This window comes from Bos javanicus, chromosome 16, assembly GCF_032452875.1.
Source record: "Bos javanicus breed banteng chromosome 16, ARS-OSU_banteng_1.0, whole genome shotgun sequence".
Lineage (NCBI taxonomy): Eukaryota > Metazoa > Chordata > Mammalia > Artiodactyla > Bovidae > Bos > Bos javanicus.
In genome coordinates, this window is record NC_083883.1 from 70,826,472 (window position 1) to 70,848,815 (window position 22,344).

The following is a 22,344-nucleotide window of genomic DNA, read 5'->3' on the forward strand; positions in this document are numbered from 1 at the left end:
TATGGTTTTTCCAGTGGTCATGTATGGATGTGAGAGTTGGACTGTGAAGAAAGCTGAGCGCCGAAGAATTGATGCTTTTGAACTGTGGTGTTGGAGAAGACTCTTGAGAATCCCTTGGACTGCAAGGAGATCCAACCAGTCCATTCTGAAGGAGATGAGTCCTGGGTGTTCATTGGAAGGACTGATGCTGAAGCTGAAACTCCAGTACTTTGGCCACCTCATGCAAAGAGTTGACTCATTGGAAAAGACCCTGATGCTGGGAGGGATTGGAGGCAGGAAGAAAAGGGGATGACAGAAGATGAGATAGCTGGATGGCATCACCGACTCAATGGACATGAGTTTGGGTGAACTCCGGGATTTGGTGATGGACAGGGAGGCCTGGCGTGCTGCGATTCATGGGGTCGCAAATAGCTGGACACGACTGAGCAACTGAACAAAACTGAACTGAACTATATTAGATAATCAACAAGGACCAACTGTACAGCACAGGGAACTCTATACAGTACTCTGTAATAACCTATATGAGAAAAGAATCTGAAAAGGAATAGATGTATCTGTATGCATAATTAAATCAATCTACTATATACCTGAAACTAACACAACATTGTAAATCAACTATAGTCCAATATAAAATAAAATAAAAATTTTTAAACAAAAAAAAAAAAAAAGGAAGGCAGTATATTGGATATTATTCACATTACCTCCAAGGATGAAGTCGTTTATAATCCACTTGAGAGATTTTACTAAGAATTTGGTGTGTATACAATTCTAATCCCAAATCTTATCATTACCCTCTTCTCTCTTGCATGCATCCTCTTTTGTCTTTGGCTTTCTAAACTTTTGGATAATATTTTCAGGTTAGCAACTGAACTCAATGGTAAAGAATTCGCCTGGCAAAGTAGGAGACACAGGATACACGGGTTCAATCCCCTATGTTGGAAAGATCCCCTGGAGGAGGTAATGGCAACCCATTCCAGTATTCTTGCCTGGAAATCCTATGGACAGAGAACCTGGCAGGCTACAGTCCATGCAGTCACAAAAAGTGAGACACACATACACACACAGCTGAACTCAATCAATAAGAATTTACTAAGCCCCCAAAGGAATGTTATGACCAACCTAGATAGCATATTCAAAAGCAGAGACATTACTTTGCCAACAAAGGTCCATCTAGTCAAGGCTATGGTTTTTCCAGTGGTCATGTATGGATGTGAGAGTTGGACTGTGAAGAAAGCTGAGCGCCGAAGAATTGATGCTTTTGAACTGTGGTGTTGGAGAAGACTCTTGAGAATCCCTTGGACTGCAAGGAGATCCAACCAGTCCATTCTAAAGAAGATCAGCCCTGGGATTTCTTTGGAAGGAATGATGCTAAAGCTGAAACTCCAGTACTTTGGCCAACTCATGAGAAGAGTTGACTCATTGGAAAAGACTCTGATGCTGGGAGGGATTGGGGGCAGGAGGAGAAGGGGACGACAGAGGATGAAATGGCTGGATGGCATCACCGACTCGATGGACGTGAGTCTGAGTGAACTCTGGGAGTTGGTGATGGACAGGGAGGCCTGGCGTGCTGCGATTCATGGGGTCGCAAAGAGTTGGACACGACTGAGTGACTGAACTGAACTGAAGCCCCCAAAACACACCTCAGGTAACACAGAATCCCTGGTTTATCAATTATTTGATTAGATTTTGATTCCTCCCCATTTTCAATGCCCTTGTGCACAAAACCTTGTCTTCCTGGTTTACATGTGGAATCCGAGGCATAAGGAAAAAAAAAATAAACTAGAAATTCTAAGCTTTTCCCTTCAACCACCACCCATAAACCCAACCCCGATACACACACAAACACACACCTTCCCAGTGATAGCAGAAAACCTTCAAAAGAGACACATTAATTCTATAAACGTCCTATTTCTGGCTCTTTACCTTTTTATATGCTGAATTGGTAACGGAGCTAATAAAGGTTCAAGATTGCTCTTTCTGGAGGCCAAATTTTTCTTTTCTCCATGTCATGCTTTTTATTCAGAAAATAATTTTCTTTGCATTGTTTTCACAAAAGCTTTCCAGCACCCCCAAATAAAAAGCAGAGAAATTGCTTTTATTTTGCACGGGCATTTTCAATACACACTGTATCTCTCAGCATATCTATTATATTAATCTAAGCCTTAATGATACAATGGGTAAAAACAGTGTACGGATGTGTATAAATGAAAAATTTAATAGATTTCCCTCTTAATGTAATAGAATTGGCATGAGGCATTGGGAACAGGAGTGAGAGTAGTCATTCAAGCATTGTGTTTACATGATATTTAAATACAAGTGGCTGGGGTATAAGTACTCCTAAGTACACCTGAAAGGGATGGTGCCTTCTAATCATTGTTTCAGCAAGTGACAGTTGTTTACACAACAGCAGCACATTCGCTGCTGATTTGAATAATAAACATGCTTAAATACCAGCTGGATAATAGAAGGATAATTGAAACATAGTTTAAAGCTCTGATTTACAGGCATTGTAGCAACACTTTTATTTGCTGTACAATGCCACACTTCTGTGCAGTCGCTGGAAAAAAAAAAATTTAAGGCATTGTTTCAAACACTGGGATCTATTAAACTTGATTAATACACCCGGCGTATGTACCCATAGCCCAAGCCATGCCTGGGCGTACTTGAGACAGCTACTGTACAATGTGTTTTAGCAAAACACTTGAGGCTATAATAGAACCATTCAGGAGGCCGGCAGTGCAGTGAGTCCACCAGGGCCCCGAACAGTGGATGGGACCACAGGTACCAGAGACAGAAACGGAGCTCATCACCTACATCTCAGGACTGACCTGGATAATTGCTAAAGGTAAAATTTTCACAAAACTACACCCGTAAACTCTAGCAAATCTTTCTCAATTTATTCACATGTCCATTTCCTTCTTTCCACGCCCACTGCTACCACCTAAGTTCAGGACAATTTTACTCTTACATGATCAATACAAGAGGCCTGATCTGGGCATCTGTTCCTGGGGTGGCTCTGTTTCAACCAGCTCACATGACATCACCAAGTGAATGGTTCCTTTTCAGGTAGCAATTCCAGTATCAGGCCACTGCCTGCCCAGGTTGGCCTGATGAGTAGGCAGCACCAGGCAATTGTTAGTTACCACTCAAGTCCTCAGATTTTGGAATCTCAAAACATGATTGTACCTATTCACTTAGAATAGGTCATATTTGGGGAGGTTACTCCTTCAACCAAATTAACAGAAACCTAATTTGCCAACCAGAACACTAATGTGTTCATTGATTTATCAATTTACTAGGGGAAATATGTCTTAAAGGATAATTCACACTGCTCATTCAAAACACTCTCTCCTGGAACGATTGCTCAGAAGATCAAATTACATGTCAGAAACTCGCTTAATGAACACGAAGTAAGAGCAAAAGGAATAGAATGGATTGGCACTTTTTACTCCAGGAAAAATGTTGCCTAAAAGTAATAGCACCCAGGCACCAAGCCAGGTATCAATTATCTCTAATCCTTACAAAAATTATTATTCTCTTTTAAATATAAGGGACTGATCTAAGGCCACATGGTTGTTGAGTTACAGCTTTGAAGCCACACTATTCATAGTCATCATATTGATGACCAATAATAATCACCAGGTATTAAGATTCAGATCTCTCACTCTCAGATTGGGCTGAATAAAAAGGAATAGGTGTATATTTTCTGGCTCCTTTTTCAGTTAACCACTTGCACCAGTCACCAGGGCTGTCTTATTCCACTTGGATTGCTGGATGCCCCATAGATGTGGAATGAGTGACTGAATGAAAGGTTACATGAACCTTAAATAATGTTACTTAATGCTAGACACATCTTTTCTGAGAATACAACTTGGTGCATGGTAAGAGAGTTTGGACAATCACTGCATCTCTGATCCATTAAGAAATGGTGTTGCTTCTGCAAATATCTAATCTCATCTGGCTTAAGTGGCTCACTAAAACTTAAGTTTCCATTACAACCATGCTTTAAAATTCTGAAGACACATTACCAGCCTCCTTCCATGTACAAAAACGATTTCCTAAGGCCATTGTTATTCACCCATTCAAAACTAGGTCCAAAATCTGGAGGTCCATTTTCAGAAGAAAGAACAGCAGGGTCAAGAGCCTTTATTGCAGAGTATTCAGCAAGTCAATCATGGCTCCATCTTGCCCTCAGATCCCCTTCTAAGAGAATTTGCTCCAGTTCCTATCACAGTTGAAGCAGTAACTTTCTACTCTTCTCCAAACCCCAGCTGAGTGGAAGGGCAAGGGCAATAATCCAAGGATAACAGAAGCAGGGGGCAGCCAACAACACAAGGCCAGACACAAAAGAAGAGCTGGATCAGTAATCTCAAGTTCTCCCTCCCTCCTTCCCTCCCTCTTTCTCTCAGATTAGAGAGAACCTGGGCAGTTGGTAGTGAAGCCAAATGCAGAAACTACACCTAATGAGAGAAGCCATGAGGTACCAGCAGGGCCATGAGATCTAAGCCAATTACAGTTACACAGAAGCAGGAACTGTTAATATGAAGCAGAGAAACTAAAAGAAACATGAAGGAAAGTGGTCAAGTGTGTGGATCTGGAACCACTGCTCAGGTTTGAATCCTGGTTCATCCTTATTCTAGCAGCATTACCTTGGGTTACTTACTCACTTCTCTATCAATGTCTGGCCCGTGGTCAGCACCATGCATGTATTACCATGCATGTGTTAGCATGGTAGGGACTGCCACTGAGCACTTATAATGCGCCAACCAAGGCTCTCAGTCTGTTACATGTATTAACTCAATTAATCCTCAACACAAGCCTATGAAGCACTATTATCATCCCCATTCTGAAGATCAAGAAATTGAAGCACAGGAAAGTTAACTGCCTGGTCCAAGGTCATGTCACTGGTAACTGGCAGGGCTGGGATTTGAATCCTGGCAATCCAGCTCTATATCAGTCATACAGAAAAAGCACAGACATCCTCAGAAAGAACACAGGTGGTCTGCAACAGAGAAATAGCACACTCAGGAAGTGCTCTGGCTGGCGACTTAGTCCCAACTCAGAAGCATTCTTGAGTCTCCCTCTCTGCCCTTTGGCTTGCGTGGCCTGCACGGGTCTCTTCCTTGAAACAGAGAGTCTGAAACTGAACTTGGCCCTGCCCTAGGTTGGGGAGAGGTGCCAAGAGGAACACAACGGGCTCTCAGAAGACACTTGGGTCAGATGTAAGTGGCCAGCGCACAGTGACAGGGTGAAAAGGGCAGGAAGTCCTACAGCCCCACACACCACGAGAGGGACAGGGTGAGCACTGGGCTTTCCTCAGAGACTCTCAGGACTGTCAGCCACTAGGTGGTGGCTTGTGGGAGACTTGGAAGCCTTGGGCTTAACTCAGTTTCCTGGGGTTAGAAATGAGGTAAATGGACCTCCCTCAAGTGTTGTAACATTATTCATGATGCTAAATGTAGATATAAAATAAGTAATCTTCATCATGAAAGGAAAACACATTTATATTCTTGGAAAGAGTTGTTTCATTTGATCAAAAGGCTTTCTTGCCATTCATTAAAATGATGGGAGAGGGTTTTTTTTTCAGTTTCTGAACTATTGTGCATAATTATATCAAGAGGCTTCATAGTGTGGAAAATTCCTATAAAACTAGAATGAAAATTCTTGGCCATAATCTGTTTGTTTGTTTGTTTGTTTGTTTTTGCTTGCTGGCATTTTGTTTTTGGCAAATTTTATTTTCTAATATATCACATATTACTTTAATGTATTTATCATATATGTTTGTGATTGGGTATATTCTCAAAGAAATTGATTACTAATTTTGGTTGCTATTTTTGTCAGGGTATGATGCAAAATTATTCTCACTCTGGAAATAAAATAACAAACTTTTACACTGTTCTTATGATTAGAAGTAATTTTAAAGGACCAGGAATCATCTGTTCTTTAATAGCTTGAAAACAGTCGACAGAAAAGACCTTGACCCCTTTCTTAATGTAAACTTTTTCAACTTTTCTGGTCATGAGTTTATTCAGATTTATCTTGACAGAACTTTTACAATTAGTAATTGAGAAATTTAACTAGTAGTCTCTGAAAATTTTAAAAACTTTATCTACTTATTGAGCTATATCCTTTTTTGATTCCTACATTATGAGTTTTTTCTTTATTATATTTTCTAATTTTTAATATGGCCTTCCCATGTGGCTCAGCTGGTAAGAATCCACCTGCAATGCAGGAGACCCAGGTTTGATCCCTGGGTTGAGAAGATTCCCTGAAGAAGGGAAAGGCTACCCACTCCAGTTTTAATAACTTTTAAGTCTTGTCAAAACCCTAGAATTTTAATTTATTTACTAACTACACCACTTTATGACTGTTAAAAGAATTTATAAATCTCTGCTTCTACATTTAATTCTCTCAACCTGCTTTCCTTGGGACAGTTTTTTGAACTCTATTTCTAATTTCTGAAGCTAAAATATAATTAACTTAAGTACGTTAAATTTTTTAATATTGAAGGCACTTAAGACAATGAGGAGAAGGAAATGGCAACCCACTCCAGTGTTCTTGCCTGGAGAATCCCAGGGATGGGGGAGCCTAGTGGGCTGCCGTCTCAGGGGTCACACAGAGTCGGACACAACTGAAGCAACTTAGCAGCAGCAAGACAATGAAGTTTAATTCTGTCACTGCTTTGGTTGCATCTAACTCATCTCACACACTAGTAAAGTAATGCTCAAAATTCTCCAAGCCAGGCTTCGGCAATATGTGAACTGTGAACTTCGTGTTGTTCAAGCTGGTTTTAGAAAAGGCAGAGGAACCAGAGGTCAAATTGCCAACATCCACTGGATCATCGAAAAAGCAAGAGAGTTCCAGAAAACATCTATTTCTGCTTTCTTGACTATGCCAAAGCCTTTGACTGTGTGGACACAATAAACTGTGGAAAATTCTGAAAGAGATGAGAATACCAGACCACCTGATCTGCCTCTTGAGAAATCTGTATGTAGGTCAGGAAGCAACAGTTAGAACTGGACATGGAACAACAGACTGGTTCCAAATAGGAAAAGGAGTACGTCAAGGCTGTATATTGTCACCCTGCTTATTTAACTTATATGCAGAGTACATCATGAGAAACGCTGGACTTGAAGAAGCACAAGCTGGAATCAAGATTGCTGGGAGAAATATCAATAACCTCAGATAAGCAGATGACACCACCCTTATGGCAGAAAGTGAAGAAGAACTAAAAAGCCTCTTGATGAAAGTGAAAGAGGAGAGTGAAAAAGTTGGCTTAAAGCTCAACTTTTAAAAAACTAAGATCATGGCATCCGGTCCCATCACTTCATGGGAAATAGATGGGGAACCAGTGGAAACAGTGTCAGACTTTATTTTTGCGGGCTCCAAAATCACTGCAGATGGTGACTGCAGCCATGAAATTAAAAGACGCTTACTCCTTGGAAGGAAAGTTATGACCAACCTAGATAGCATATTCAGAAGCAGAGACATTATTTTGCCAACAAAGGTTCATCTAGTCAAGGCTATGGTTTTTCCTGTGGTCATGTATGGATGTGAGAGTTGGACTGTGAAGAAAGCTAAGCACCAAAGAATTGATGCTTTTGAACTGTGGTGTTAGAGAAGACTCTTGAGAGTCCCTTGGACTGCAAGGAGATCCAACCAGTCCATCCTAAAGGAGATCAGCCCTGGGATTTCTTTGCAAGGAATGATGCTAAAGCTGAAACTCCAGTACTTTGGCCACCTCATGCGAAGAGTTGACTCATTGGAAAAGACTCTGATGCTGGGAGGGGTTGGGGGCAGGAGGAGAAGGGGACGACAGAGGATGAGATGGCTGGATGGCATCACTGAGTCGATGGATGGGGTCTGAGTGAACTCTGGGAGTTGGTGATGGACAGGGAGGCCTGGCGTGCTGCGATTCATGGGGTTGCAGAGTCGGACACGACTGAGCGACTGAACTGAACTAACTGAACTGAATAAGTTCTGACATGTAATGTTCTTGACATTATTTTCAAAGTTATATGCAAATGAAATTTTAACATTCTATCATTATTTTAGACACTATTAGGGAGAATTGTATTGTTTCCTTATTTTTCAGTTTGGAGGCTTAATTGTTGCTTTTCATTGTCTGTTTGGGGCAAACTACCAAGTGGTTAACTATATTAAACTTTTTCTTAAGTTAAACTTTTGTTAGTAATTTCTAGGTTTTTTACAGTGCATCCAAGAAAAAAGCCTATAACATTTACCTTTTGGAGCTTTTTGGAGTTTGTTAAGACTTTTGGTTGAAGTTTAGAGGTTGCACGGAATGTAAAAAGAACTAATATATAACACTGCTCAGTAAATACGTATTTATTAAATCAACTTAATTCTCTATATAATTCAAATTCTCTATATATTTATTATTTGCAGACTCATTCTATCAAAAGAATGAGAGAGAAACATGGAAGCTGCTTGTTGAACTATTTTTCTGTTAATTTCCTTGTGTATTTCCAGCAATTTTACTCTATATATTTCAATACATGACGCATACCTCCCTTGTGAATTTTATTCTTTACCAATACAAAGTAACAAGTGGAGTGGTGGTAAAGTGGTTCTCTGAAGAGAAAAATTTTAAACTCTGATTTGTAGCTTTTGCCGACTGTGGTGTAAATGCTCCCACCATGGCTCATTTCATGTTACTGATATAAGAATAAATCCCAACTAAACTTTGCCAACAAAGGTCCGTCTAGTCAAGGCTATGGTTTTTCCTGTGATCATGTATGGATGTGAGAGTTGGAGAAGAAGGCTGAGCGCCAAAGAATTGATGCTTTTGAAGTGTGGTGTTGGAGAAGACTCTTGAGAGTCCCTTGGACTGCAAGGAGATCCAACCAGTCCATTCCGAAGATCAGCCCTGGGATTTCTTTAATGATGCTAAAGCTGAAACTCCAGTACTTTGGCCACCTCATGCAAAGAGTTGACTCATTGGAAAAGACTCTGATGCTGGGAGGGATTGGGTGCAGGAGAAGAAGGGGATGACAGAGGGTGAGATGGCTGGATGGCATCACTGACTCGATGGATGTGAGTCTGAGTGAACTCTGGGAGTTGGTGATGGACAGGGAGGCCTGGCGTGCTGCGATTCATGGGGTCGCAAAGAGTCGGACACAACTGAGTGACTGAACTGAACTGAACTAAAACTCAGAATTGGGATAAGACGGACACAAGTAGGCTCGCATAGGCCAGCACATGCCAGTTCCAACATGTCACTGAAAGTAAGCATCTTTGTTTTATGATCTTTCATTCTATTTTAGTATTAAGCATACATATAGACATTTTTTTTTTTGCTTTTTTGTTTGCACCTTTCTGATACATCTATGCCCATTCATTCATTTTTAGCCATCTTACATCATTTTTTCACAGATATGTCTCATGTGAATTATACTTTATAATTCACAGGCTTAACACATTTATAAATAGATAGAGAGATGTTTTACTGATATACTTGGTCTTACACCTTTTGTTTTATGGGTTTTTTTTTTTCTTGCTTCCTTATATAGACTCTTGCTTTATATTTATTTACTTTTCTAGTTCTTATCTCTAGTATCTGCTATCTTACACTTTTTCAAGAGCATTCTGAAGTGTGCATTTCTAATTGTCAGCTTTAAGAATGAAAAAGTATCTTGGAGCTCCTAATATTTAAGTGGAGAAGGCAATGGCAACCCACTCCAGTACTCTTGCCTGGAAAATCCCATGGATGGAGGAGCCTGGTAGGCTGTAGTCCATGGGGTCATGAAGAGTCAGACATGACTGAGCAACTTAGCAGCAGCAGCAGCATATTTAAGACCATAAATTTAGGACCCAAGAAGGGAGTTGTGATTTCTTAAAATGCTAAAAGAGAGAGTAATCATAACAGATGTCTTGATATTCAATTATATTCTCTAAGGTTTTAATCCTAGATTATTATAATGATTTCATATAATGTTTATATTTTATATCCTTTAAGAATAAGAAATTTTCACTCATTTTATAATCACATATAAAAAATTAATTTATGCCTATCTATAACTTAAATAATTTCAGAGCTGAGTCAGCCTTTTACAATAGGATGATAACAGAACACGAAGATGAAGGACTCTGGCACCAAAATCCCTGGGCCCAAATACTGGCCATGTAATTCTGGTTAAGTTATTTAACTTCTCTGTCCCTCAGCTCCTCATCTGTAAAAATGGGCATATTAATAGTACATACTTCATAATGTGATATAAAATGTGTATCAGTTAATGTGAATAAAGGTCTTACAGCAGTGCGCCATGCATATTTGCTTTATTATTACATCATCATCATATTTTAATGTTGCTCTAAGGACTCTCTCAAAACACTAGGAGTAATTTTTCAAGATGGATATACATGGTATATTTCTTAAACCTAGGAAAGCCAAGGCTGTCTTTCTGTTACCTTCACATATTAAAGACAATATGTCTAGGCTTTAAATTCGTAGATCACATCTTTTCTCCCTCAAAATCCCACAGATGACTCTTCATTACTTTCTGAAATTTAATGTAGCTAAAAAGTCTAAAGCCAAACTTATTTTTGTTTTTATGTAGATAATCTAATTTTCTATATGAACTTTTGTATGAATTTTTCCATCATCATTATAACAAAATTTTTGTCACAATATCTAGGAATAGTTATCTTTTCATTAGTTTTGTCGGGAATAGTCTTTAAAATCTATTTACAAGTCTTTTCCTCAGTTCAAAAAAATTTGACTTTCATGGCATATTTATATATTTTGGATTTGCGTCTTTCCACTTACTCCATCCCTAACACTGATGTTGGGAAAGATTGAAGGCAGGAGGAGAAGGGGATGACAGAGGATGAGATGCTTGGATGGCATCACCAACTCAATGGACATGAGTCTGGGTAAACTTCGGGAGCTGGTGATGGACAGGGAGGCCCGGCGTGCTGCGGTTCATGGGGTCGCAAAGAGTGGGACACGACTGAGTGACTGAACTGAACTGAACTACGTCAGAGGCACCAATTATTCATGTGCTGGCCCTCCAATCTGTCCTCCACGTCTATCATTTTCTCACAATTTTTCTCCACTTTCTCCTGCATTATTATACAGCCTTTGCCTTTCAAAACAAGATGATTTTCAAATATATCATGTAGTGCTCTTCACTGACGCCATTTTGTCTCTGAATGCTCCTGTCTGAACTTTGGATATTTTTCTAGCTTTCAGTCTCTACCCATCTCTCTTTTTACCTCGTCCTGCAGCACGGTTCTTTTACCCACGTTGACCTAGCTTCTATTGAAGGCGGCAGAGGAATTCTTGAATTTTAGATCTGAATCTTGATATTGATCATTCTTAGTAGTATGCATTTCCTTGAGTTTTCCTTTATTCATAGTGTCTTATTAAGCCTTCCTTGAACTAGGTGAACCGTATCTACCTTTAGAATTTGTCAGAAAACATGGTGAAGCGATTGCATTAATCACCTTTCCAGATATGTTTAGCAATCTCATCCCAATCATTTCTATAGTGAAAGAGTAGGCTAATGTCTGTATCTCCAGGTTTAATTCCCATACACAGTGATTTCACCTCTGCTAGATCACCTCTGTTCTTTGAAACCGAGAACCATTAACCCACAGAGTCTCTGATCCTCTGCAGTGATGTCATACGTGAAATGCAACAATTCCTAGCCACAAGCTTCTCTTAGGTTTTCCTCTCTCTGCGCTGCCCTCCAGCGTTTCACTTCCGGGTTCTTTACACACAAGGCACCTCCACAATCCCTCATTCACTTCCTACTCAGTTGTTTTTGGTACATCTCTGATTTCAAGGAGTTATAAAAAGATCTTTTGCACCAAAACTCCTTTGGCACAACTTGACCAAAATAAAAAGTTCAGGGACCATGACTTCCTACGTTCACATCCATCCCAGTTCCTGATGGAGAATCCAAAGACATAAGCCTCATGAAACCAAAGAGTCCTGCGACTAAGAGCCAACTACCACTAAATTCATTGCTGAACTTAGTGGGGAGTGGGGAAAAATGAGAGGGAAGACAATTCCTCTAATGTCTAAATTTTCGATTGAAATTTACATTCACATCTCTGAAGCATGAGAAACAGGAGAGCATACAGCCATTTTCTATTGTTATTCAGATCGTTTATGTTCCTTGTGGTGAAGAATCTGTCCATCTGCCTGTATTTCAGCATTTCTTGATTGTGTTTAGTGTAGCTTCATCTTAAAGTATGGCTTCATCTTAAATTTTGGCACCTGGCTGTCTGCACTCTACGTTTAATGTCCATAAATGTTTCAGTAGATCTTTGCTAAAAACTTTATCAAAGCCTAAAGGAAATCAATCCTGCATATTCATTGGAAGGACCAATATTGAAGCTGAAGCTCCAGTATGTTGGCCACCTGATGCAAAGAGCCAACTCATTGGAAAAGACTCTGATGCTGGGGAAAATTGAGGGCAGGAGGAGAAGTGGGTGAGAGAGGATGAGAAGGTTGGATGGCATCATCGACTCAGTGGATATGAGTTTGAGCAAACTCTGGGAGACAGTGAAGGACAGGGAAGCCTGATATGCTGCAGGCCATGGGGTCACAAAGAGTTGGACATGGCTGAGCAATTGAACGACAACAGCATATATCAGAACCTACTGGCCAGGCACTATTTTGAACTAAGACACCATTTTGCACCAAAACTCCTTTGGCACAACTTGACCAAAATAAAAAGTTCAGGAACCATGACTTCCTACATTCACATCCATGCCAGTTCCTGACTCTGTAACACCAATGGAGAACCCAAAGACATAAGCCTTCATGCAACCAGAGTCCTGTGACTAAGAGCCAACTGCCACTAATCCATATCTACAGCTACTTAAATACAATCCTTTATGAAAAATACAGTGAAACGTTCTTACAAAACCAGTCATATGGGCCCTGTGACCATGACTACAAGTGGCGTCTCCTCTGATATTTTTAGACCCCAGCATCACCACAAACAGCATCACCACTCTCTCTACTATCACTATTTACGACTCCTCTTAAAATGCGTCAGCCAGCTCAGAGCAGTGCTGTGCCTCCTATCACATGCCCAGCTGAGCTCTGCCTGAGGCTCTGCTGAAGGGGCCACCGCAAATGGTTTCCCAGGGGAGCAGCAGTTCCCACACAGCATTCCAAGGACATCCATACTTTAAAAAATGGGGGAGAAACATTTTCAGGAATTGCTCACAACCACTTTCTAAGAGGGGGAGAGAACACACACGCGACAAAGATAGTAAGCATCAGAGTGCTCAGAAACACAGAAAAGGACATTTCTCTATCAGTGATAATGCCTATTATATGACATTCAAACACCAGAAGTGCCATTCAGCTGCTTGTAAGTCACAAAAGGTGAGTGAAAACACTTATGTCCTTTGTCGAAAGGGAAAAGGAGGTGGAGAATCCTTCACACAAAGATCCACTTTGACTTAAAATACAGGGTAAGCAGTACTAGAGATCTCTGTGCACAAAGCCCACCTATTAAGATTCTGAACAAACAAGGAGCCTCAATACCACAAGGCTCTGTTGTTAATATGTGGTTAGTTATGTCAAGGACAGTAAACAAAGCTGCTTTTCAAGTGTCAGTTTGAGCTCTCCCAGTTGATAACCATGGGGACTCCTGGGTCACAACCCCAAATAGGCGGCCGTTGTTGTGGGGAAAACAGCAGATGGGCCCCAGAGCAGGCAGAGACACTAGCAGACCAGAACTTCAGCCACCCAGGCTGGGTCTCAGCAAAATCCAAAAGTGGATGAAGTTTTACTGGGAGGTCTGTCTGCTCTCCTTCCCGCACTTTCTCCGCACCTGCTCCCCAAGCTCAGATGGTCACCTGGAGATGCCCTCTTCCCACACAAGCCCATCCCCTGACTCAGGTGCCCCATGAAAGCCTCCCCTCAGGTCCCTGGCTTCTGCCAATAAAATCACCTACTTGATACTGAGGCTCTGGGATAAACCATCTCCCAGATACCCTCCACGTCTCATCACCACTAGGCTGGGAGGTGAATTGTGGGTGGATGAGGAGGGACATATCAGTTTCTCTTCAATGATGATGATTAAAAAAAAAAAAAAAAGAGGCAGCTTCCAACTCCACCCTAGAACAAGCCCAATCCTGTTTCTGGCCCCGTCTCATCACACTGAGTTTGGAACAGGGTTTCCTGGCTCCTTGACTTCACTTCTGATTAGCAAGCTCTTCTGAAGATTCTGTGAAGGTGAGGCCCACAGGGTGCAGTCCCAGCGCAGGCGGCCATAGGCTGAGCCCTTCTGCAGCCCCACCCTCTCCAGAGGACACTTCCCTCGCCCCCTGCTAAGATAAAGACAACCTGCTGCCACCTTTTAAGATCCTGTTTAAAACAAGCTGCTTTTCAGATGCCCTCGAGAGCAATTAATTCTCCCTGACACGGCACTTCTACAGCACTCTTCGTGCTGCCATCTTGAACCTCTCATCCCAGCTAGAGAGGAAAAGCACTGGCCTTGTCCAGGCAGCCAAAAGCCAATGCATCTCCCCCCTCCTCTGAGGACCATGGAGAAGCTCAAGGCTTCCTAAAAGGGGCCGCCGACTGCACTGGAAACAGAACCCTTGTCCACGCCTGAACACAATGAGCCTGCAGGTGAATGGATGTCCGGGCAGAGGGATATGGGTGCCCGCTTCACCTGGCAACAGAGTCCAGAGAAAAGCGAGGGAAGATGGGCCTCCGAGAGCTCCTCCTAGCAGGTCAAAAGTAACCGCTATGTTTCAATGCCATTCCAGAGAGATGGTACAGGGAGAGGTGGGAGGGGGGTTCAGGATGGGGAGCACGTGTATATCCGTGGCGGATTCATGTTGATGTATGGCAAAACCAGTACAACATTGTAAAGTAATTAGCCTCCAATTAAAATAAATAAATTTATATTAAAAAAAAAAAGAACCGCTAATGTTAGCCTCTCCCGCCAGCGCCCCCAAGGCCCACTGTGCCTCTTCCCTCCTGAGTGCAAGTCATTGTATTTATTGCCATGTTACACTGCTTTCAACTCCTGCAGGGGAAGAAGGGGTGAAGGCTGCAGAAAAGGGACCTGAATTTGCATTCACTAGAAAGTTAATGGAAACACAAGTGAAAGAGCTTTTTTCGGGAAAAAGTAGAAACCACCTCAAGCCAGGCTTAAGAAATGACCTCGTCTCCATTCCCTCCACCCCCGGCCCATTTCAAGCCCACTGTCACTCAGTCGATGAGACTGTCAGCAAAACCCTTCTTACTAAACTGCAGTCCTGCCCCAGGTTTCGTCTGACTCCATTCCATCTTTCACAACATTTCCAGCACTCTGGTCTTGGAAATAAGTGTCACCATGCTGCTTCCCTGTTGAGAGGCCCAACCAGCCGCTCTGCCTGCACAGTCGAGGCCGAGTGTCTGGCTATAAACTCCTCAACTCCCTCATATCCTTTTTTTCCTGTCCCATTCCCATTTTTCCCTGAGAACTCCAGCTACTCTGAACTTCCTGCTTTGCCCCTTGAATGAATAAGGTTCATTCACAATTCAAAGTCACCGGGATACCAATTGTTGGCCTGAAATGCCTTTTTATGGCTAGAATGCAGCCCCCATACAATATCTCTCCCGTGAACTCATTTCAGAGTCCCTCAGTCCCCGGCTTGACCCAGCACACCTCTGTTCTTATCTGCATCAGACTGCATTGTAATTTTCCATTCGCGTGTCCCCTCCACTCAACTTGGGACTCCTCCAAAGTAAGGATGGTGCCTTATGATCATCGTATCTGTCTTGGAGTCTAGAATCAAGTAGATGGTCAGTGTTTAGTGAACTAAAGAGCCTGGAAGAAAATTGGCCTTCTCCACTCTTAGATCTGTCATCCACATACCCAGGCTGCCAGAGAGGGTGACTGCCAAACACCATGACCACCCTCTCCTATCTGATTCTCCCTCCTATTAGCTTACCAATCTTTCACTTCCCACACAGCCCATTTGTGCCTTTCCCGGCACCCTTCTCCACATCTAGAATATCTCCACACCTCCTCATTCCTACAGAAGTGCTCAAAATTCACCTTATTCTGTCACACTTCCTTAAGCAATGGCAGTCAGGGCTGGTCATTTCCCTTGTCATGTCCCGCCAGAGTTAAAGGCATATTTCACACTGTATTATTCTACCCTTGGATTCCTGAGATTTTTTTTTTCTCTTGGGAGTGCATGTCCTAGCTCCCCAATGAGAGCTCAGGCTCCCTAAAAGCATAAACTTCCACATCCTTGCAAAGCTTCCAGCCTACTGCTTTGTAACAGGTAAAGTCATGATCAGGGGGAAGGAAAGTGAACACAAAACCATCTGCTCTTTACTTCATATTTAATTTGGAGACAATTATATGAATGACTGAAGAATACACTGCAGTATAGCACTTTTATATAAAGTTTTTTTTGACAATTCACAAGGCAGAAAGTTCTAAGGTCACTGAAGTGTTAAGGGTCAAACTCAGAGTTTTTGCATTCAAATCTTTGAAAACATATATATATATTTGGCTTTCCTAGTGGCTCAGACGGAGAAGGCAATGGCACCCCACTCCAGTACTCTTGCCTGGCAAATCCCATGGATGGAGGAGCCTGGTAGACTGCAGTCCATGGGGTCACTGGACATGACTGAGCAACTTCACTTTCACTTTTCACTTTCCTGCATTGGAGAAGGAAATGGCAACCCACTCCAGTGTTCTTGCCTGGAGAATCCCAGGGACGGGGAGCCTCGTGGGCTGCCGTCTCTGGGGTCGCACAGAGTCGGACACGACTGAAGCGACTTAGCAGCAGCAGCAGCAGTGACTCAGATGGTAAAGAATCTACCTGCAATGCAGGAAACCCAGATTTGATCCTGGGTCAGAAAGATCCCCTGGAGGAGGAAATGGCAACCCACTCCAGTATTCTTGCCTGGAGAATCCCATGGACAGAGAAGCCCAGCAGACTACACTCCATAGGTGGTAAAGAATCTGACATGAATGAGTGACTAACACTAACTATATAAATTCGGGACCAAAAGAATTCCTTGTTCCTGGACTGTTTTTTATATACAATTTTGCAGGAAATGAAATATTCTTAGAGCCTGGATTCCAATCATGATGTCCAAGTGCCTAAAGTAATTTGTATATTCCTGCTTCAGTTTCCGGGCGGTAGAGTCCATCTACTCTGGAGGGCATCTGAAGGCCTTCATTTTCTTAGGAAAGTTCACGCTTTATTCTAAGAGGCTGCCAAAATCTGGGCATGAAGAAACAGACACCACAACAGACAGCCCACCACCAACACGGGAAGTCTGCTGGAGGACTGAATATCTCAGCCAGGCACTTTTCATTTTTTTCTGTACACAGCTGAACCTTCAGGAGGTGCCCTTAATAGTTTACAAACCATCTTGTTATAGCATGTTAAACTGTTATGGATAGTTCAGCTATTGTTGTTGTTCAGCCACTCAGTCATGTCTGTCTCTCTGACCCCAGGGACTGCAGCACACCAGGCTTCCCTGTCCTTCACTGTCTCCCAGAATTTGCTCAAACTCATGTCCATCAAGTCAATGATGCCAGTTATGTTTTATTGTTAATATGGCCATGCTAACCCCCGGCCTCCTGCATGAGCTGAGTGTTCTATGGTGAGTAAGATGCATGGCATCTCTGACTCAAGGACCTTGGTTCTTTCCAAGAAAAGAAATTATTTAGGTGAGCACAAGTGTGGTGTGCATTATGGAAGATTTAGGGGTAATGGAAGTGCTATGGGCACATGCAATAGAGAGAGAGACTGGTCTGGGAAGGAGATCAGGAAAGGCCTCCAGGAATCCATGACTTAAACTGAGACCTAAGGATCAATAGAATGTAATCAGAGAAGAGGGAAGGGCCTAGAGAGAGGTTACATCTCTCACACCCACAACCCCACAGCACAAAGTGGGCAGACCCAGGATGGAAACCCAGGCAGTCTAAATGCAGATGCATTAACCACTATGCCCACCTGTGGGGTGGAGGCAGGGGAAAGGGAGCATGTCAGGTAGGACCGTATCGGATTTTAGTCCTAAGAGAAGTGAAAAGGAATTGCACAGTTTTAAGTGAGGAACTGGCATGATCACTCTTAAACTGTTAAAAAAAAATTCACAAAGGCTGTTATCTTAAAAATGAATTAGAAGACAAAAGTTAGTTCAGAGAGATCACTAAGAAGGAGAGGTGACCAAGTGGAAGCACTGGGGGTGGAGCACAAAGTGGATATTCTCCAAAGATGCTCCGGACTGTCAGGACTGACATACTGACTGGATATAACCCGAAGGCAGAAATGACCCCTCAGCCCTGTGTTCTCATATGCCTTAACTTAATATTGCCAGTAATTCTGTGTATTTATCTTACTTTTCTGCAAAAAGAAATGAAGATCTAAAGAAATGGTAATTTCAAAGTCAGAGAAGCTGTAAATGGTGAAGACAAGATTTGGAACATACGTATATAGATCTATCTTTCCTGCTGTGGAGGGCTAGGCCCATGTCTTGGTCATTTTGTATTCCAAGCCAGATGGGGCCCACGCCTGGCACATGGCAGGGGCTCAATAAGTTATTGACTAATGAGCAGGAGCAAAGGCGTTCGCATGTTTCAGTTCTGCCCCTGACACTGCCTCTCAAGACATCATCACGGAGTGGCAGGTCCCACTGTCCCCAAGCAACACCATCAGAACTTTTTAGACCTATTGAACAAAGAGGTTCACCCCAAAGTACCCAGATGTCACCTTTCTTTGCCTATCAGGGCCCCAGCTATTGATACCTGCCCGCAGGCCCTCTATCAGCTGTATATCTAGAGTCCTGAGTCTGCACCTCAAAGTTGCATCAATCCCCTAGGTTAAAAAAAAAAAAAAAAAAAGAAATATTAAGCCAACTTAGGCTGGACACTCAGGTATTATTAAAGTTCCTCCAAAGTCTTAATAAATTTCACAAATATTTAACAAGGGGATTAATTTATGTAAAGATCTGTACATATTTGATAAACTAGAACCAATTTAATAAATCCTGTCCTGTTTTAGTAAATGATGGATTAGGGTTATATTTCCTACAAACAATAAATATATAAAGAAAATATTTGTTATGTATCTATATATACTGTACCTGCCTTTTCAAAGATCAAGAAAAGATTATCTCTGCCAGGAGGACTTTAAAGCATTGTGTTGTGTGTGTGTTTGTTGGGACAAGAGAATGAAATAACACATATTCAGATCATGAAACTGAAGATGACTTCCTGGATAAGATGGCATGCCAGAGAGAATGCCGAAAGTTTGGATTAAGTGAAACTTCTAGAATAGAATAAGGACAAGAGGGAGAAAGGATCTAGAGTAACTATACACTAATTTTTTTAATAGCAAACGCCTGTGCCACTCATCCTCCCAACACTGCCTCCTACTTTCTCCAATCAACAAAATCCTATCCATTCTCCTTCAAGACTCAGCTCAGACTTGCACTCTTACGTGAAAACTTCCTTAGCCTCATCTCCAAAGAGCTGGCATTTGCTGCCTAGACTCTGACAGCCCCCTGGGAAAGTCTACAGAACAGCACACATCCTACTGCAGTTATCAGTGTGCAGGTCGCTCTCCCTCACTGTTCTGTGAGTTCCTTTATGGCATCATTATCAACGACACCTATTCTCTCAACAAACCTTTGCTGAGTAATTCGCATTGCTAGATGATATGCCCGATAATAACCATGCAAGGGAAAGAAAAGGACAGGCAGATGGTTCTTGCCTTCAGGAAGCTTATAGCCTAGCTGGGCACAGTGGATGTTGTTGATGTCCCTCCTGTGTTCTTTTAGCATTGATCTCCATACAAAGCAGCACTGATGTTGGGGGGAGGCAGGGTGGCACTCAACATATACAAGGCAAGAGAATTATTTCCCCTCCAAGCAGTCTTCAACCAGTGATGGAAGGAAAGTTTGCAGATAAATACCCCAGCCTCCTCCATCCTTGGTTGGGATAACACTGACATGTTCTGTATTGTTTCCCAGATCTCCCAGCAGGATGGTGCTCCAGCTGCCCAGAGTAGTAACTAGACTGACAACATTCCCTTTATGGGCTTCCTTTCCTTTCCCATCTCATATCCCCAATTGTTCACAGATTTTCCTGGGATTACCCTCCCAATAAACTCTTCACAACTGAATTCTTTCTTTGGGGTCTCCTGGGAAAACTCAAATCAAGACACTGGAGGAGAGATAAGTAAGTAAGAAGTTGTACCCCGCCTCTTGGTATTTGCACTCATCATTTTAATGTGGGCTCATGCAGTCCTCATCTTTAAATGCAGGCTTATGGGTTAGACTTATTGACTTGTTTTAGTGAACAGAATATGCTTCATGCGATGGGATGTCACCTCCAAAATGAAGCTATAAAAAGTGCTTTCATTTTGGGTTCTCCCTCTCTCCTGCTTTCTCTAGGCAAAGACGGCTGCCATATTGCGAAGCGGCCTTGGGGAGAGGTCCACGTGGTAAAGAACGGAGGCTTGCAAGAAACCCCATCAATGCACTTGGAAGCAGATCTTCTGAGCCCTGCCAACCACCAAGTGAGTGAGCTTGCAAGCAGCTCCTTCCCCATTCAGGCCTTGAGACGTCTGCATCCCCAGCCAACACCTTGACTGCCACATCCCAAAAGATGCTGAGCTCACCTGGTTAAGCAGCACCTAGATACCTTACCTACTGGAGGTGATAAATGTCTGTTGTTTTCATTTGCTAAGTTTTGGGTAATTTGTTATGCAGCAATAGATAATTAATACAAGTGATATGACAGAATTCTAGGAAGATGATGATGTAATTGTATCATTGGCTGTCTTTCTCCTTTTATTAACTCTTTCCCTGAAGCAATTCAGTTAGTGGAAAAGACAATCTTATTGTATCACTGAAAACAAGAAAGGGGTCTCAGCTACGTATCTGAAAATTTGGATTCTGGTGAAGACAGGATCCTAAAAACAGGGAGGAAAGATTGCCTCTGGTCTATCCTATCTACACCTGGAAGAGACCCTTTTTTCTATGTCAGCTTTTTAGAGGCTCTGCCAACATTCTCACCACATCTTAGACTCTGCCAGGCAAGCAGCTATAGAAAAAGGAGCTGAAAAATGCAAAGAAGATCCCAAACCCACCCAGCTCCCCTGTGGTGCTTTGTTCGCTTCTAACAACTCCAAAGAGGCCTCTCACTCACCAGGAGTCATTCTTCATACAGGAGGCACATCTGTTGTGAACACAGTTGTGCACAGGTGCTGGTAGGAGCCAGAAGCAGCAGCAACAATTGCCCTTAATTGGGTCTGATGTCCTTCCAATAGCTTTCAACCTAGATTTTAAAAAATTTTGGAAAGACACAAATTACCAAAGCTCACTCAAGAAGAAATGGAGCTCCCATTCATTGCTAATAGGAATATAAAATGTATAACCTCTTTGAAAAATATTTTGGCAGTTTGTTACAAAATTAAATGCACATTTACTGTATGACCAATCGAATACAAAACATAATACACACAGTGACTTGTATGTGAATTTCCATGCCATTTTTATTTATTACGTTCAAAATCTGGGTTGGGGAAAGGAGTGCCCATCAACTGATGAATATATAAACAAACTGTGCTATATATCTCAAAATGGAATACTGCTCAGCTACAAAAGGAATAAACTATTGATACATGCAATAACATGGATGAAATCTCAAAAGCATTATGCTAAGTGAAAGCTGTCAGACACTGGAGAGTACAGAATAAGTAATTCCATTTATATGAAATTCTAGAAGAAAACAAAATTAAAATGATGGAAAATAGGTCAGTGATCACCAAGGGTTAAGATTTTAAAAAGCGAATCAACTACAAATTGGCAAAAGGGAATTTTCTGGAATGATAGATATTCTATATGATAATTACAGTGATGATTACACAACCGTACATATTTGTCATCTTGAATTATATAATTAAAAGTGGCAAATTTTACTGTACGCAAATTTTGCCTCAAGGAACTCTACTTTTTAAAATAGATTAGGGACAATCTGAGAACAGAAGTTATTGGAATTTTTTTAAATCACAAAACAATAACTCAATGGAGGAAGTGAATAGCAGAATGAATGCTTAAAAAATTGACTTGTGATTTAAAAGACTGCCTTGAGGGGATTCCCTGGTGGAACAGTGTTAGGACTACACGCTTTCACTGCCAAGGGCCCAGGTCTGACCCCTGGTCGGGGAACGAAGATCCCACAAGCTGTGCAGCCAAAATACTAAAAATAAGGAAATAAATAAAAGACTGCCTTGAGAAACTCATCTAAAACATAAAGCAAGCGACAAAGTGTTGGGATTTAAAAGAGAAATTACAGGACTCATGGATGATAGAGTCAAGAGAACCAATAT